This window comes from Mytilus galloprovincialis, chromosome 13, assembly GCF_965363235.1.
Source record: "Mytilus galloprovincialis chromosome 13, xbMytGall1.hap1.1, whole genome shotgun sequence".
Taxonomy (NCBI): Eukaryota; Metazoa; Mollusca; class Bivalvia; order Mytilida; family Mytilidae; genus Mytilus; species Mytilus galloprovincialis.
The window spans coordinates 66,231,453-66,249,283 of record NC_134850.1 but is presented as its reverse complement, the minus strand read 5'-3'; the positions used below and the strand labels follow the sequence as shown (position 1 = coordinate 66,249,283).

At 30.6% G+C, this 17,831-nt stretch overlaps 1 long non-coding RNA gene across 1 annotated transcript; it reads right to left on the bottom strand.

Moving 5' to 3' along the window:
* Window positions 1–2,122: 2,122 nt before the first annotated feature.
* On the bottom strand, window positions 2,123–15,972 carry LOC143056359 (uncharacterized). Its single transcript, XR_012972308.1, has 3 exons — window positions 15,573–15,972; window positions 5,475–5,879; window positions 2,123–4,596 (listed from the first exon to the last, which is right to left on the bottom strand). It is a non-coding gene; the product is annotated as an uncharacterized LOC143056359 (long non-coding RNA).
* Window positions 15,973–17,831: the final 1,859 nt, after the last annotated feature.

Sequence of the window (17,831 nt, the reverse complement as noted above, 5' to 3'; positions counted from 1 at the left end):
TCCTAAGCTGAAGACAAACCGACAACGCTATTGCATTAAACAAAAAGACACACCAAAAAACAATATTTCCAGTTTGGATATACTAGCATGTTTTAAACCTGTTTTCTTCCCTTTTCGCTACCATTGTTTTCTATGTTGTCTTTTATATTGTATACCTTTATTTGTCTTCTGGTCGTTTTTCGTTTTAGACTTTGCTTTATCATTTTGTCATCGACTTTACTAGTTTGAATAAATATCTTGACATAACAGTTATACCTTTGAAAATATATCCATGACGTAGATAAGTCGATGAAGATACACTCAAAAAAGAGTTACTGGGTACATTTCCCGTCGATGAATCAATAATTTGGCGACCAAAATAAGAATGTCATCGTAAGGGCAACACATTGTCTCAAAACGGACATATTTTATGAATCTACACATGTACAATACTTAAAAACTTAAATCGTTCAGGGTACTAGTAACAAAACCAGTGCATGAACCAAACGAAAACATCCATAGAATCTGTCATCAACGAAGAATTTTCGTTATATATATAAATTTCAAAATATACCTAAAAACATCAAGGAACTTTTCTGACTTCGAAATAAGCACATCAACACGTGGATTGTATCAATACATTACAGTTAGACTCCATTCAAAAAAACAATGAACAGATGAACATGATACTCTTAGATAAGATGTCTTATATATTTAAAACTTTCGCTGGCTTATGTATACACATGATGATTTGAAGCAATATATATTTAAAATCCAGATGCGTTTTGCATATGAAAATTAAGTCTCCATAAAGGAAAGTTGAATTCACTAGGTTGATGATAAATTTAATATCAATCCTTTTCTTATGTTTTGCATTGAACGATCCATTTGTTCAATGTGTTTGAGCTTTTGATTATGCCATTATGCCATTAAGTCATCGTGCGGGCAACAAATTGTTTTACAAAATTGACATTTGAAATGTCATATGATTTTTTAGACATTCCATCACTAAGAATCATAAAAACTGTGCATGAATCAAACAGTACATACAAAAGGATCTGAAATTAACTAAAATTCTCGTTATATAGATAAACATTCAGATATGCTTCAAACACCAAGAAATATCCTGACTATGGATAATCACATAATCTATACATATCAATATGATTCCATTTAATAAACAATGAACATATCAAAATGATACCGTTAGATAAAATGAATGATTTGCTAGCTATATCACCAGGTTTAATCCAACTTTTTCTACCTAAGATAATGTCGGTACCAAGTCAGGAATATGACATTTGTTATACATTTGTTTGATGTGTTGTGGCTATTGCTTTTGCCATTTTGTTACGGACTTTCCCTTTTGAATTTTCCTTGGAGTTCAGTATTTTTGTGAATTAACAATACGTAGGACGATTTAATGTGAAATCAATTTCACATCCCGGTACGTTTTGAAGCTTTTATCCACTGGTCTTGTGGTTAAATTAAATTAAATCCAATTCTCATTTCTTTCTGGTATCGTTTTCTAACGGTTATGTCTTAGTATATGCAGTTACGAGATTTTATGCATTGTTCAACTTTTGTTGCATCTGTTGCATTTGTTGATTCCCATTTATCGGTCATTTATTTTTCAAAAGGAAACAAATAATAAAAGAAGATAACTATCTATAATACAAAAAGATACAGACATGAAATTCCGCATAATTCTGTATGTACAATACAGAATTCTAATTAAAATAAACTCGGGTGACTGTAACTGAAAATGTGAAATCATTGCATTCTATTGGTTGCAGAACAGAATTAATATTTAGAGTGCAATATTCACCAATATTACACTGGACGATAATTTCACTAGTTGAAATAAAAATGGCCACTTTAATTGCAATTATATTGATTTTCAATTTCAAAAATAAGTCTTAAAATTAAACATAAGTACGTTCAGCTAGAAACATAATTCAACACAATATCAACAGTTATTTCACCAAAATAAACAAATTATATTTTACACAGAATATGCAATGTATGATCATATCCTGAAGTATGTAATCCACTGTGAGAAGTAGTTATTTGGATTAAATGTATCGAAAGAAATAAAGTGATCACAAAATATGGCAATTGTTTGGCACAAACACTTTTCTCATTCCAATTATTCCAATAATTTTAATTCGAATATTACTTGTTACATTGCTGATTTTAATAGTCTACTAAAAACAAACATTAACACAGAAGTTCATAATACGCCATTTCAGAACCTTCAAATTCCTTGCATAGATTGCAAGAGCCATTTGCCGTCAAATTCATTTTCTCAACGGTTTACCAAATTCTCATAGAATATCTATACCATACTAAAACGCATATCAAAACTACATAAAAATCCAAAACAAAAACTAACAAAGCATGGGCTTGGTATAATTTATTAACTTTTTATGCTTGTATTAGACCATCAATCGAGATGATCCAAGGACTGTTGACGATCATATAATCTGATATAAACATACACATAGATTTTAATAGATAGCAAGCACATGCAATTATTTTTTTCTTTGTCTGTTTGACTACATGTTATTGGTTAAACATATATAAATATGATTGTTTTACTTGTATAAGAATGAATTTTTTGTTGGTCACATCAGTCAACGAAAGTGCAATTCCCTGTTTCACTTTCCAATGTTGACATTAATGAATGAACATGCTGGCCACAACTTGCTGACTATTATTAGCTATCAGTTTGGTACAATCACATCAATTTAAATTAAATAACAGTTATACATTATTGACTTGCAAGTCATTAATTCAACCCTTTCGAGATTGTATCAATACAACCTTTAGTTTGATCTTTTTGCGTGTGAATTAGACTTCACTAAAATTTATTGTAATATAGTCATTTTCTCAATTGCTTTGTTTTGCCTATACGATAATGGAATAATTATAAATAAATGCGGTGATAATTAAACTTTAGAATTATATAAACAATTTTATTCACGTTCTGTTCCTTTTCAACGTCTTGTTAATTTTATATTTTATAAGTAATAAGCTTAAGTTGCTCCCGCTGTTTTAAGTGTGAACAACTAATGTCGTTTTGTGTACTACAGAAAGAACTTACATGTATTGTGAATTGACTGATCAATTTTGTGTTATGCTATTATGGGTTATCCGACAGCTCTTGGTATTATTTTGATACTGCTTAATCACTTTCACTAAGTGTATCGTTATCAAGTTTTGATTTTAACATTTCTCGTGTTAAATGTATAACAGATTTACAGCCCGAATAATCTAAACACATAGTTAACCCTAATAGCCCTAATAACCCTACATAATAATTTGACGCATAATAATTTGACGTTATAACATCAAGTAATGTTGAATAGCCCTACAAAATCAAATGAGTGGTAATAGCGTTACAAAATCATATGAAGTGAAATACCCCTACAAAGTCGTTTGAATTGAAATAACTATACTACCATCATAGGACGTGTAAAAGCCCTACAACATCAAATGACGTGAAATAGTCCCGCAACATCATAAGACGTGAAATAGTCCTACAACGTAAAAAGGACCTAAAAGCCCTACAACATCAAATGACTTGAAATAGCCCTACATGATCAAATGACCTGGAATAGTCCTAAAACATCATAGGACGTGAAATAGCCCTACAACATTAAATGACTTGAAATACCCCTACAACATCAAATGACTTGAAATAGCCCTACAACATCAAATGACTTGAAATAGCCCTACAACATCAAATGACTTGAAATAGCCTTACAACATCAAATGACTTGAACTAGCCCTAAAAATTCGTTTGTAGTGTAATTACCCGGAATAGTCCTACAAATTCATATGACATGAAATAGCCTTACAAAGTCATATGACGTGGTATAGCACTACACATTCATTTGTAGTGTAATACCCCTGTTTATAAACAAAAAACAATGTTCTATAAAAATCGAAAACTGTGAAATTATAAACAGGGTAATATTTGTCAAATCAAAAACTGTTATAATATAAACAGAAAAACAATCAAATTAACGTTAACAAACATCAAGGTTGTAAAGACAAAAGCTGTAATATCATAAACGTTGAAAACTGTTATATAACCATAAAGCGAAAATAAGTAAAACTTAAAGTATTTCATTGATAAATGTATAACATGTGTGTAACTTCACATTAAAATCCATGTTGAATTTCAAAATATTATGAAGATTTTCATATATGCTGTACACATAAATATAAATATAAATATTTTTACAAACGTTAGGATTTACAAGGTGCTAGTTTCCATAGTATTACTTTCGAAACTAACTAAGATTCTATGTATGTCTCCAACGCTGGGCTAAACATCGTTAATCTTTCAACCCACAATTTACCCTTTGTCTTGGTTCAAGCAAAGTGCCTTTGAGAATAGCACCATTGTCACACTTACACTTGATGAATAAATATATTACTGATGTTTTCAACCAGGATTTCCGTTTGAAATATTGGGATTTTCGTAACAGTATCTGAGCAGACACGAAATCCTGTATCGAGGGTTAACAAGTCTTCTACATAACGGACATAAGGATTCCGCTAAAAATCCCGTGAATGTTCCAACGTAGTTACGGCTCGCATCTGTAGCTAAAAAACAGAATATAATCTTATTTGATTAAAATGTTTAGTTACGGTGGTACAACATTACAAGGAAAAAAATCAGCAAAACATTTTAATAAATTGTCTTAGGATAATGAAATAATAAGCTTCTCAATGATCAAATTTATTGTAATCCTCCCATTTATTTGTATTGTAATCCTGCCATGTAAGATTGTCATTTAAATGTTATATTTAATATTGCCATAAAAGCGGGAGGGTTGGTTAGCCACAAAATCAGGCTGAACCAACCATTTTATTCTTAGAATGTCCTGTACCTAGTCAGGAAAATGTCCATTGTAATATTATAGTTCGTTTCTGCGATTGTTACATTTAAGTGTTGTGTTTCTATTGAGTCGTAGTTCTTCTCTTATATTTGATGTGTTTCTCTCAGTTAACAATTGTAACCCGGATTTGTTTTTTTTTCTCAATCGATTTATGAATTTCAAACAGCGGATTACTACTGTTGCCTTTTTTAGTGTTTGTAAAACTGTTACATATCCATTGACTTTTTCCGATAAAGTATGTGGTTCAAGTTTTTTGAAAATTTTATATTTTTTGTCAAAGCGTCAAGGTCAATATTTTGTCAAAATTTTATGAAAATTAAACTAGCCAAATTAATGTTAGTAAAGGTGTTCGGTACAACCTTAAATGTATTTTTTTCAAACTAACAGTAAAATCAAATTGTTGCTTTATATTTCAGTCCACAAACTTGTATCTCAAAATGAATTAGAAACACATTATCAGTTATTGCTAGTATAGTCTTAAAGGAAACTTAACATGAATTGCTGCAGAGTTTCCTGCATTTACTTTTCCCTAACTATTTTATGCTTCTTAATACAGTTCAAACACCATAAAGATAATATTACCTTGATTATTATTAGTATTATTATTATTATCATTATTATTCTGTTGGTTGTTATTAGAAAGGTTCTGGTTTCTTCCATTGGCAAATGTTTTTTTCCCTCGCCTAGTCGTAACAAGAATGCTGGCATGTTTTCCTGGGGCTTTTAATATTTGTATTGGTCCTAGTGCTGAATCCGGGATCTTTATTAATTTACTGGATGAAGTGCTAAAATCGAATATGTCATCGTCAGATCCACTACTTAGAATGGTAAACGGTTGATTACTTGCACTCTCTCCATTGGTTAGAATTCTTATCACTGTCGGTCCTGGCCCTCCACTTGGTGTCAATTGAATCTTCTTTTTTCTCGATTCGTCCCCAACTGTTCTACCCAGTGCGCTCTTCCATAAGCTTGAAATGTATTTTTCGGCTGTAAATAGACAATGAACATCATTTAAATATCCAAACAAAATCAGGTGAAGTGTTTCTTATTTAAAAAAAAACTAATCAAATCAAAGTTATTATCTTTATTTTTGACAGATGTTGGTTTTTTTGTTGTTTTTTTTTTTTTTTTATTATTTAAAACATTCTGTTAATTAGTGACAGAAAAACCCTTCGAGTATTTTAATAAATTTTCCAAACAAAAAAAACATAAATGATCAATAGATTTCTTGTACAGTTCTGTAATTTGTGTGTGTGGTCAACTTAATTACATCTAGGTAACTCTAAAGGGACATTTACTGTCAAATTCCTGTTCACCGATTTGACTCAAATTCTCACATTTGATTTATAACAAACAAAAACGTATATCCAAATTATGAAAAGTGTAAAATTAACAATTAACAAGGCATAGGTTCGATAATATTTAACATCGTGTCGTGTGTTTTGTAGTCTAGATGCCATATAATCAACTATCGAGTTGACCTCTGAAGACTGCCGATGTCCATCAAGCGATAAGAACATAAATGTAAATAGATAACGAACTCGTACAGTTGGATTGTTCTAGATCTATTTAATTTCGTATCATTGGTTCAAAATATAAATGTTCATTATCGTTGTTACCTGTATAAGAATGAGTTTTAGTTGATCGAATCAGTCAATCGAATGATTTACCTTTCTTTCAGTTTCCAATTCATGCGTAATCCATTTCTAGCTAAGGGTTTAAATTGAAGCTGACATAAATACGGAGTCAAAAGGGTGAATTATTCTCTTGCGAGTAAATAATTCATCATCCATTTTTCTTTGGTGATTTTTACCAAATTTAACTATACTGGCTGCTAACAGCAAATTATCATTTCACTATTTCACTTTCATTATTGGTTGAACAAAAAAATCATATTTTAAATTTGTATACATCTCGTAGCTAGTGCTCCTTTAAATAATCATGTTGTATATCATAATGAAGAAATCATGAAATACTCGAGAGAAATATAAGCTGCACAACAGCAGCAAAAGGTCCATAATAGTTTTATTATGATTAATGATTATAATTAATGTTATTTTATTTGATGTTTTTTTTTTCCTATAAGTTCTAGTGCTTTTATTTTTATCTGAGACACAATTTCGAGAAGGAAAAAGTAAAGACAGACAACACCATGGCTACAGAAGAGGCGCAAGTAACGAACAACTCCATAAACAGCTCATACAAATGGGCAGTTATATATCCAAAGTAAGTGTAAGTGGTGTTAAGCACCAGTTAACAAACAAACATAAAAAAAAATGATTACACGAAACCTCTCCCCATACAAAACATAAATCGGACTCGCATGCTGCTTAAGGGGTAGTTTCGTACTTGTTCAAGATAAGAGTCACTACAAGAACTGAAATCAAAAATTAACAAGCGTACAACTTTATCAATTTGAGAGGGGTTAACTGTTTTACAGGAATTATGTCGCACACAGAAAACATGATCCAATAAATATTTTTTTCTCAAATTGCCCCAATTGTAAGCTAAATTTGACGTTTTTGTAGTGCTCTTATTTCATCAAGTACCAGAATGTCCTTTCAATTACAAAGAACCTGTCGAGGAAAATTATATTCCTCGGAGTCAAAAGTTGGTAATATGAAACTAATATGAAATAGTTTGTTGACACCGGCACGTGTCCCTTAACATGAGAGCAATTAAAAAAACATCAATTATAACAAGAAAAATGATTACAATCATTACTCTTTAATTATACGATGACTTCAATGTATGAAATTCTAGTAAATCATCTGTAGTGACGGCCAGAACATTTAACGGACTATTGGTATAAGATATTTATAAAATGTTAGGAAATTTAGTAGATTCTAGGTCACTAGGCTAAAGACAGTATATCATTAGCATCTACATGATTGAAGCCTTGTACTTGATAAATTCTTCAAAATGTGGACCTCTTTCGGATATTTAGTGTCTACTGCATATAAATGAAGAGCAGCACATGTGTGTGTCAATGAATCACGTGCATGTGCAATAAATCACACCACACTAGTCTAGAATAATTTGAAACAAATGATATAATAAGATAATAGAAAGAATATTGAACTCTTCAAATAAGGAATTAAAAACTAAGCAATTTTGAAATTGGCAATATTTTTCCCTATTCTGGTGTCCATTTCATGCAGATCGACGGTTAGTTCACGACGTTTTCTGATATTTCAGCTAACCTTCTAAATAGAGGAAATGATGGTTTAATTGTGTCTTAAACTTCTAAAAAAACATTAAAGATTTAAAATGTAGAGTGAACGGTTAATTAGTCAAACAACATGACTACTAAATTCAAATTCAAATACTAAATTCAAATTCTATACAAATTCAAATGGATCAAAATTAATGTTTTATACTTTTTGTGTTTATTTGACACATGTAAAATTGTGTGCAACAAATATTTTGTCTATGAACTATAATTATATACTTTCATTATAAGTTGTTTTGAAGCATTGCACCGGCAAATTAAGTTTTCCGTTTAATTTAGATAAGACCCGCATTTACAATACTGATTTTAGTAAGAACGGTGTGCCGATACATTTTTGAAAAAGTTAAAAGTAATTTGAGAGGAAATTTGTAATTGAGAAAACAGAATTGGCAAGAAATATGAAACCTGCATGAACAAATCTTAAGAATAAAAGAGAAATCAGAGAGTTAACTAAACTTTAAAACGTTTACACCTGTCCTAATTCTTGAACCTGGTGTTAAAAAGTAAAATCACAAAAATACTGAACTTAGAGGAAGATCAATTGGGAAAGTCCATAATCACATGGCAAAATCAAATAACAAAACGCATCAAAAACGAATGGACAAAAACTGTCATATTCCTGACTTGGTACAGGCATTTTCAAATGTAGAAAATGGTGGATTAAATCTGGTTCTATAGCGCTAACCCTCTCACTTTAATGACAGTCTCATCAATTTCCGATATTTTTACATTGATGCGTTAAATAAACAGACACAATAAATATAATAGTCAAAATATGGGTACATCAGTCATCATCGTTTAACAATTTTAAAAGGAACAATTTTAACAGAACACAAAAACATCTACTATCTACGAACACATTTATTGAGTGTCTGACGTCAGAAAATTTTATACGTCACATAAATTTGTCGTTCAATGTGCGTACAAACAATTTTAAAATTTTCCTGGGAATGTTAGCATACAGGGTTAAAAAAATCAAAAGTATGTAAGAATAAATTTAAGAAATAGACCGAGATTTAAACTAGTCCAAAAGTTATATATAGAATTTATAAGAATCCAAAAATAGTTAATACCACTACGCGATTGAATGATTTTGACGTTTGTGGTTCAACGTATATTGTTAAGTGGTTGTCGTTTGTTTATTTGGTTCATAAATGTTTCGCGTTTCTTGTTTTTATATATATATATATTTTTATATATATAGATTAGACCATTTGTTTTCCTGTTATACAGTAGTCATATTTGGGACCTTAGTAGATTGTTGTTCGTTGTGGGCCAAGGCTCCGTGTTGATTTTCACAAATTGTTTGTACAAAATATTGCTAACATGTACGTTTAAAAAAAAATAGATTCAAATTTTATTAAAGTCTCACCACTTGTATTACATAATACATTGTAAATATCTGTACAAGAGTTGTTAATTCTGCATTATAATTTCTGGAATATTTTAATGATGTAGATTACCATAATTAAAGGGCAATGAATTTAATCCTGGTATCTTTGATGAGTTTATTTACCACTTAATTCATACACAAATCTGCTTTAGAAAAAGAATCTAATCACGACACATGGATGGAATTCTTTAAATAAACAAAAAACTGGTATGATTCTCAATTTCGTTTGCGGTATAACATACATGTATCAGGTATGCATGAGGCATCAATTTTGGAAACTACACTTTTTTATTTATTAAAGTATGTGAAGGAATATCCAAATACTTCAACATGTTCAAATGTCTACGTAGGGATTTTCAGCCAACTTTTGGGAATTTTTAGACATAATTTATGGACTGGATTTCCGACAAAATCAATCATTCAAATCATGCAATTACACGTGATAATCTGTCAATCACGTGACAGAAGAGAACATAATATGTCATTAATAATATTATATATCAAGAAAAAGTCCAGAAAAGTACGAGTCAAGTTAAAATTTCTTCGAAAAAAAGAAAACTACGAAAAATGAACACCCAGTTTAAAAAATATTTACATGTCAGTAAACTTAAGAAAGCGGATTATACCCTACCACAAACTGGTGGCTTCGGAATGGTATCAAGAAAAGTATATATTGATATTAAACTTGGTGCAGGATGTTATGGTTAATTATTAAACCAATAATATGAACCGAAACGAAGCCGAAAGTTATAAGTTTTCTTATTATTGGTATCTGCCCTTACGCCAGGTACCAAAGAAAGCGTATTTCACATTACAATGGATTATAAGATGGTAGTATATTAACACGTGGTATATTGTTCATGTATATAACAATATTATCCTTTGTCTTGGTAGGCAGGACTTAAAAAAAACTTACAGAATAACACACCTGAATCGACCAATCTACCTTATTATTCAAGAATTTGCATAAAATGTATTTACACGAACTGACCTTCAATAAAAACGTAAATGTCTTAACTTATATGTTGTAACCAGTAGTAATTGAATATACTAGTTTCTTTGTTTTATTTATAAATACCAGTGATGTTTTTTGCTAGAAACATTGCGTTACTAAAATATTTACAAACCGCATGTACGAAGGCTAGACATTCAAACTTGGCCATGACATAAAGACATAAACTTTACTACTCATATAATAAATACAGTATGCATACCACAACATTCAAATTAGGAATTAAAAAAAAAAGGAAACACAAATAGGACTATTGAAGATCGCTAGTCGAAGAAATCCGACAAATTGGTAAAAACAAAAAAAGACGAATCTAGATAACCGTCTAAAAGCATTACACGTAAAACTAATGACTGAACAATACTACTTCCACTGTCAAAGGGGGTGATCAAATGTGCTCCGGAAGGATAGCATGCATGGGTCTGCTTCACATGGTGCCCCTCGTGTTTCATATAGCAACTACTAATTATGAGATGAGTTTGATTCGGTGATGTCACATTTGAGGAAAAGGATCGGCATTGTTGCTATAATATTTGAAACATTGAATCTTTTTAGGTGTATGGTTTTGTAGGTGTGAAAATTATTTATCAATTAATGCATTACCTATATAACCGTTGTTGTCACGTAGTTCAAAATATTAAACCAAGTTGTTTGTGTATGAGTGCTATGAGAAATATTATATATATCACAATATTAGATGTGATTATAACGCATGCTCACTGGAATTTCCATGAAAAAATTATATCACAATGTTAGATGGGATATAGGTACGCATGCTTATGTACATTGTATAACACAATGTTGTAAGAGTTTACTAAAGTATTCATGACAGTACAAAAAAATGAAATGCATGTAATCCTGATACAAGAAATAAGAAGAGGTGGCATGATTGCAAATGTTTCAAACATAAACCAATCCTGTTGTTAGCAACTAAAGGACACTGAAGGTCAACATACGGCTTTCAAAAATGAGCAACACCAATAATTGTTTAAAGGTCATAAATCTATTCCATAACAGTTAATATTCAGTGCAAGAAAAATAGTTATGTAACTATGATCTTAAATCATCCTTATTTGGTAGTCTATGACATTAAACACAAACGTTCATTACAAATGTTTTTTGTCCGCAAAGTACAAATTTTCGTTAGTTAGTAAGTACATTACAAATTCAAATTCAAACATATGTTATTGCTAATCAAAGCGCCCACAAGGAGCAGAACAATCAACATTAAGTACATACAAATGATTACAAGTGATCCAATATGATTAAGACACAATGTTATAAAAAAAAAGTAATAAAAAAAATAATATTTGTTAAGACAAGTAGAAGAATACAACAAGCACAGTGTTAATAATATAACTAGGTTAAAAAAGGGGGGTCACTGGGCATTACTATATCTATATATCATTTAAGAAAACTTTCCCATATGAGGATAAATTATCCAATAATTCCGAGTTTCTGGAGTATGAAAATATCTTCAGAGGACATTAGCCAAATAAATTGTAATTTAATATCTAAACCACTAAAATTTTTAAACCGTTGTTTTATTTCATTTAAAAATTTGAAACGAATATTTAAAAGTTTGTGCACTGAAGAAGAAAATGAATTTCATCCTCAACCTCAGTACCACACAATTTACAGATACGTTCTGAAACTGTCAGATTTTTGTACCTTCCCCTCTCAATCTCTAAATCGTGAGCACTGATACGGAATTTCGTTAAGTAATGTCTATATCTAACATTTTCCTGCGAAAGGTAATTTTCTATGCAAAATCTGCTTTTAAAAAGTCTATAAGTTCTAAGCTTGTTACCATATAGTTTATTGCCTTTGAAATCATTATTAAGCTCAGTTTGCCATATTAAATGATATTTTGATTGCATCTTTTTGCATAAATAGTTTTTTAACTTCGTCTTTTTAAATTAAGTGCATAATATAACATGTTTTGCATTTGTTTTAATATTAAGTCTGACACGAAAATTTGCTTACGGTGCATAAAAGTTTATCTAATGGAAAACCAATTTTGTTTATAGAGCTAGTTAATTTTGTGTATTTTACAACTGTTTCTTCCCTGTAGGTGTGTTCAATAGACATTGGTGTGCAATATAAAGTAAGCCCAGAGATAAACGTATACGTACATAATGTATGAAATGGAGAATCTTATAATCTTTGGTATAGTCATAAAGTACGTCTAAACTTTAGAGGGAAATTAGCATTGATTTTGTTAAATACATTCACGGACCAAGTTTGAATGAATCAATTATAAAACTCAATACTAAAGTAATACCAAGTGATTGATTTTATTTATGAAACATAAAAACTGATAACTAAATATATCTAATAAATTAGGAGAAATCTTGTAATTAATTCGTTGCACCTTGTCATGTGGGTGTTATTTCAAAATTTCGTTGTGCACCTGAATATTAAGAACTGTAACGCATTGAATAAGAATATATGTTATTTTAATCGTATGTTTTGCTATGACATGTAGAAAATGCCGATTGCATGTGATTTGTGATTTGATAATTTCAGATAATTAATAAACTTTATTGAAATGTTTACCAGATCGCTTGCCATAGCCATATATAATGGCATACATAAATTTAAATTAAAAAAAAAAAAATATTTCCTAATTTCTTACAATTTTAGAACATTAGGGTAAATCTGTTATCAGTGAAGTTTTTGGGATTAACTTTTCTCTGTAGCTTTGTGTAGTTGGTGTTTCTCTTTGCTTATGTTTTCCGTCTTTTGCTTAACATATGGGGTTAACACTCTTGATATGGGTCATTTTCAAAAAATGTCGAATTTTGAAATTGAAAATTTATTAAAAGTTACTTATTCAAACAATCCTCTACATAAGAAAATCAAAACAAACAGTACTTAAAGTAGAACATATTAAAAGATGCAATCTTGGTAATGTCATACACAAATATATTTTGTATTTCAAGTAACAATGCAACAGTCTACATGAAAACATGACCTGGACATATTTCTGACCTTTGGCCGACCAGTCTTTGCTCTTACTCCTAAATGAGCGGATACGCAGCAAATACAGATTTCAAGTCTTTGGTTTCATTCGGAATGCATTATAACCGAAGCGTTTTATCCTAGATGTGAACACGCTACCACGATAATGAAAGGATATTGTTCTACGTAAATGGGAAATCAACCCAACGCTACAAACACCAAAAAATGTAAAATGGAGACAAAATAAGAACACACTTTGACATTTGATGTAGAAATGCTTTGGACGCATTTAATTAATGGCGTTATTTTTATTTACATATTTGCCAATCCGTTTTGTTGGGTATTTGTATTCTTACTTTCTAATCGTCTCGGCGATTTTTGTGTAATCCATACTTTCTCATATACTGTGACCGTGTAATACATGTATATCCTATATCATACGTCTGCTATATTTTTTTGTTTCTTACAGATCCTAGCATAAAAAAAGATTTTATGTTAACATATGATGTTGTTTGATTTGATTTTAATATAACATCCAAAAAAAAAATTGTAAGGATAGTGGTGATTCGTGTACGTAAAGTGATACCATTGGCTATATGATGTTAGTCTTTCTATTATTTTTTGTGTTAAGTTGTTTGTCTGATGATGTTTTTTATTAGTTTATTGAACATCGTCATCCTCTTTTTTAATTTATTCGCTGTTGAGTCCAGACAAGATATTAAAGTATTTATAAGTGGACATTTTATTTCTTAAATGAATTGTAAATATTTATCTAGACAACCGACAGAACACGGGAGGCACTGTCATGACTGTGCAAAGAAATCCGGCGAAGCAAGTTTATTCAAATATTCAGCGATAATATCAAAGCACTGCTTCGTGTACATTAACAAATAGTATGGCAGATATTTAAAAAAAAAAGGGGGAAAAATGATTAAACGTCAGTAAGAAAGATGTAAAACGACCAAATTAAAAACCAATCAAAAACCTATAGGAAATAGAAGAATGTTCAACAATACACTTGTATCTTATATAGTATTCAAGTTTAAAACCTTTTTTTGAATTTATGTCTACGTCAGTATGATATCTTTATGTGCACTTAAATATAAAATTGATGAAACAAAGTGCCCGTGGTCTACATTTGGGGATTCTTATCTTAAATGAAACTACGTGGATGTCTTTGTCTTCGGAATTATTAAAAGCAGATTATAAAAAGATATTCACTAAAAGTTGTGGGTCTTATAAGTATATAAGCAACTCTGTTCAGGATTTATAATATTCAATTGCAACTGAAAAAAGGTTATAATTACTGTAATTGTACATACTCTTTTAAAGTAAATAAATTACTGATATATAGGTGAAGTCGTATGATTTTTTTTTGGTGCTAACCTATCATTTTAATAAAAAGGTTAAAATGAAATGTTGTTTATTTGTTGTTATTTGCATTTTTTTTAAGGTTGCATCTGATTAATCTTTCGGTGATTATTGCCTTGATTGAGTTCTATGTTAATTCATTATAATATAACTTGAATCTATTTTTTTATGATTTATATTTCCTTGTTGGCTACCAGTTGGGATGACTGAAAATTGGCGCCTTCAACTTTGGTTGTAATACCAAAATGTAATTGACCACATTACTTAACGCCTTTTTATTATACATGTAGGGTTAGATTTTAAAACAAAAAGTCCAGTTGGCCACAGTACTTTAAAACGTCTTTTAGGATAAGATTGTTAAACAAAAGGTCAAGTTGACCACAGTACTTAAATCCTTCAACGTATAGGGTTTGGTTGTAGTCCAAATTGTCTAATTAACCACAGTAAAAAAAAATCTATTTTTGGACAAGTTGTATATATATACAGTATTTAAGATAGTCACGCCCTATTTAAAGCATATAACGCTTGACAAAAAGTAAATAAACAATACATATATATGAGAAGATGTGGTATGAAAGCCAATGAGACAACTCTCCATCCAAGTCACAACTTGTAACAGTAAACCCTTATAGGTCAAAGTGCGGTCTTCAACACAGAGCCTTGGCTCACAGCGAACAAAAACCAATGAATATGTATGATTTGACCACTTACCGTTATTCGGTTCTTCCTTCCGTCTTACCGCAAAACTACGGTATCTCGAACTTCCACTGTTGTACATTCGTCCATGGGTCAAGTAGCTCATGCATAACAAATAAGCAACAGTTAATTCAAATAAAAAATAGATCTGTACCATGTCCATTTTAAAAGGCAGAAGAATATTTTTTTTTGTATTAGCCCAATAAGTAAATCCGACATGAAAGATCTACCACATGACACATTGTGTAAGGATAACAGTTAACAGAGTGTGACAGTTCTCAGATTTATGGGACAGTTGTGTAGTGATGATTGACCAGTTTTATACATTAATTATTCATGTACGACAAGAAACTCCATTAGTATAAATTGGTTATATTCCAAAATTGTGCACAGTTAAGAATCTGCAAGTTGAGCTGTAGGCTACAAGCATCTGTATTCCATGTGCACACAAAGTAAAGTAGTTCAACAAATCATATGATGTTTATTTATAAAGTATTTTCGTTCTTTGTTTTCCAGATAAGCACCTGAACCTAGTACGACCCTTTGTTAGCTTTTACCATCCATAATATTGGACACTATGTGTACTTTGTGTTCTTTCTATCTAATGTAATCCGACAAGGAAATCGTACTCCGCCCTGCTTCTTCCGTGAAATATCAAAGGTTAATTAAACTTAACATTGCCAAATACGTAATTGAATAGAATGAACTAAAATGACGTTGGGTTTAAGGAAGTTGACAATAGAAGAAATATGAAAATTATGTGTAAAACCGACATGAAATATATGTGTTAAAATTACAAATTAATATATAATAACATTTTTAGGCTATATAAATGAATATGATTTAGATGAATGGTATTAACATGTAAATGTGCCACCGTCAAGTGTGCAGCGCATCAATCCAATATTGCCCTAGGTCGTCGTATAATAATAACCTTTGTTTGGTTTAATGATGTATTACTACAAAAACAATAAGCAATACACATAATGTATTATTCACATGTTATTGATGGGTAGGTAAAAAAGATGTAATACAAAACCTTAAATGTTTGTATCTTTAATATAATCTTCACTAAATTAATAAAAACATTAACACTGCCATTACATATAATTTGATATTTTGATTATAACAGATGACATGCATTTGTATCATATAGGTGGGTGTGGGAGGGGCTCTTTAATTTCTGTATTCCTTATTTTTTGGTGTCATTTTTCATTATCTTTAAAACAATAGTTATTCCATATAATTTTCATGCGAATGATTTTCAGTGAATATTTTTCTGTAATTGTATTATTTCTTTTCCAGTGTTATTTTTTTACACTTTCGCACCTCGAGTTCATTATACTCTTTTATTTATTTTTTACTCATTATTTTGGTTTATTATCTTTTTTGGTCATTTATTCTCTTTTCTGTAAACCCCCATTCAGACCCTAATATATATATATATGCTGGGATGTCTCGTAAATTGCATTTTTCATGAAACAACAAGTTATTTGATCTATAAATGCTATATTGCTACTTCAAATATTAATTTAATTTCTGGTAATAAAACGTTAGAACCTTAGATTCTCTTTTGGGTCAAACTTCAGCGTAAGAAACAAACATACAATTGTTTAAAGAAGACACTTTAAACACGCATGAGTGTGGTACTATCCAGTAAACTGTTAACTTGCATAATACAAATTTATTTTAAACAGTCACAACTTTTGTCCTTTTCTGATAGCCTTGTAAATGAAAATGGCTTTAGTGAAAGTCATATAAAAGCATGTTCATTTTTGTAGTTGGTATGTAAAAGAGGGACGAAAGATACCAAAGGGACAGTCAAACTCATAAATCTAAAACAAACTGTGACAACGCCATAGCTAAAAATGAAAAGACAAACAAACAACAGCACACATGACACAACATAAAAAACTAAAGAATAAACAACACGAACCCCACCAAAAAACTAGGGGTGATCTCAGGTGCTCCGGAAGGGTAAGCAGATCCTGCTCCACATTTGGCACCCGTCGTGTTGCTTATGGGATAACAAATCCGGTAAATAGTCTAATTCGGTAGGTCACATTCATGAAAGGGAAGGGGATTGTAGTTACGACATAAGGAACATATCCGATATCATTTGTGAAACGGTTATTCCTTAGCCACGTCCACTCTGTTTTTGTTAGATGTATTTTTGTTTGAATTTATCTGATGATATTAGACCTTCTTAACTGCTTTTTATAGTTTTTTATTATGTTGTAGTGTGTTTATTGTTTGTAAATTGTTCTTTTGCAC